The sequence below is a fragment of the Coenobita brevimanus genome, chromosome 55 (assembly GCF_032717465.1).
Source record: "Coenobita brevimanus isolate Jiangsu-jjx chromosome 55, ASM3271746v2, whole genome shotgun sequence".
Taxonomy (NCBI): domain Eukaryota; kingdom Metazoa; phylum Arthropoda; class Malacostraca; order Decapoda; family Coenobitidae; genus Coenobita; species Coenobita brevimanus.
This window is the reverse complement of record NC_137008.1, coordinates 42,605,358-42,607,369: the sequence shown is the minus strand read 5'-3', so window position 1 is coordinate 42,607,369 and position 2,012 is coordinate 42,605,358. Positions and strand designations below refer to the sequence as shown.

Genomic DNA, 2,012 nt, shown 5'->3' with positions numbered 1-2,012 from the left:
ACAAAAGACAAAGAGAAGAAAAAAGAAACAGACACATGGATCAGATCAAAGAAACCATCAAAAATGGAAAAAGTCTGAAACAGGTCCGAAGTAACGTGGCACTAGGAAAGCAACAAATTACAAAACTGAAAGATAAAATCGGTGAAGTCATTAAATGCAAATATGAGATGGTGAAAAGAGTTGAAGAATTTTACAAAGAACTGTATGCATCAAAGACAGCGGTACCAATAGCTAACTTTTCAACTGACACAAGTGAAATACCTGAGGTAACACCAGACGAAGTCAAGATTTCTCTTAAAAATATTAAAAGAGAGAAAGCTCCAGGAGAAGATGGAATAGTTGCAGATTTACTGTTATATGCAGGAGTAGAAGTACAAAACAGGCGTGCTCACTTATTTACTCAATGTATAAAAAAGAAGAAAATTCCCAAAACATGGTGTAATACAATAGTTATTTTATTTTACAAAAAAGGTGATTCAAAAGATCGTTGTAACTATCGACCCATTAGCTTATTATCAGTCATTTACAAACTCTTCACTGAAGCCCTTACGAACTGAATAACTACAAATCTGAAGGAAAACCAACCTCATGAACAGGCAGGAATCCGATGCGGGTATTCAACTACTGATCATAAACACACAATATTTCAGCTAACTGAGGAAACTACAGAGTATAATAAACCACTGTGCTTAGGTTTTGTTGATAATGGAAAGGCTTTCGACTCAGGAGCACATAGCAGTTATAAATTCATTGCGAGAACAAGGAGTGTATGAGAACATTGTAAAACTGCTCGAAAACATATATAAAGAGGGAACTGCTACAGTTAAATTACATAAGGACTCGGAAAAAAATTAAGATTGAGATGGGCGTGCGTCAGGGAAATACAATTTCACCAAAATTATTTACATGATACCTAGAAAATATTTTCAGAAAGCTAGACTGGGAAAGCAGAGTGAACATTCATTTTTTCATTCATTGCCAGACGCCACGCATCCCAGACGGGGTGGCCAAGGGCTCAGAGCTAATTGTTTTACAGGGAGGGGCACCAATCTTCCACCAACCCCACTTGACGTAGGGATGCCAACAGCATCTGGTGTTCCCAGGCGGTCACCCATCCAAGTACTAACCAGACCCAACGTTGCTTAACTTCGCTGATCGAACGGGAAGCGGTGTACTCAACGTGGTATCGCCGTTGGCCATAGATGGAGAAAATCTAAACCGTTTAAGATTTGCAGATGACATTGTCCTAATCTCAGAAACAGCAGACATTGCAAGAAATGTTAAATGACCTGAAAAGAGAAAGTCTCAAAGTTGGGTTAAAGGTAAACTGGAGTAAAACTAATGTTTAATCCACAAACGGCAAAGAGCGTCATCAGAATATGCGGAGAAATTCTTGAAGAAGTCGAGGAGTACAATTACTTGGGACAAATACTGAAATTAACGAAAGATAATGATAGCGAAATAAAAGGACTCATTACAATTGGTTGGAAAGCTTTCGGTAAACATGGACATTATGAAAAGTAGCTTGCCAGTTTGTATGAAACGAGCAGTATATAACTAATGTGTAATTTTAGCTATGACTTATGGTTGTGAGACCTGGAAACTGCCAAAATGAGATGGAAAATAAAATAATCCGTTCTCAGAGAGCAATGGAAAGCTCACTGTTGGGAATATCTTTAAGAAACAGGAAAAGATCAACTTTGGTGAGAGAGCAGACTAAAGTCAGAGATATTATTGAAGTTATAAAAGAACAGAAATGGAGGTGGGCAGGCCATGTAGCAAGAATAAGGGGTAACCGACGGAGAAAGAGGTTGACTGACTGGACACCAAGAGAGATTGTAAGCGTAGCAGAAAAAGGCCAGACTGGAGGTGAAGAGATGAGGTAGAGAAATTTGCATGGAAAACGTGGCAAACATTGGCTCAGTCAAGGAATTCCTGGAGAAGGTTGGGGGAGGCCTTTGTTAAGCAGTGAACTTGTCATGGCGTGCCTGAGACCTCAGTCAGCTCAGACG

At 39.3% G+C, this 2,012-nt stretch overlaps 1 non-coding gene across 1 annotated transcript; it reads right to left on the bottom strand.

Annotated features, from left to right (window-relative positions):
* Window positions 1-1,078: 1,078 nt before the first annotated feature.
* On the bottom strand, window positions 1,079-1,197 carry LOC145401515 (5S ribosomal RNA). The gene has a single exon (XR_013897610.1). It is a non-coding gene; the product is annotated as a 5S ribosomal RNA (ribosomal RNA).
* Between the last annotated feature and the right edge of the window lie 815 nt (window positions 1,198-2,012).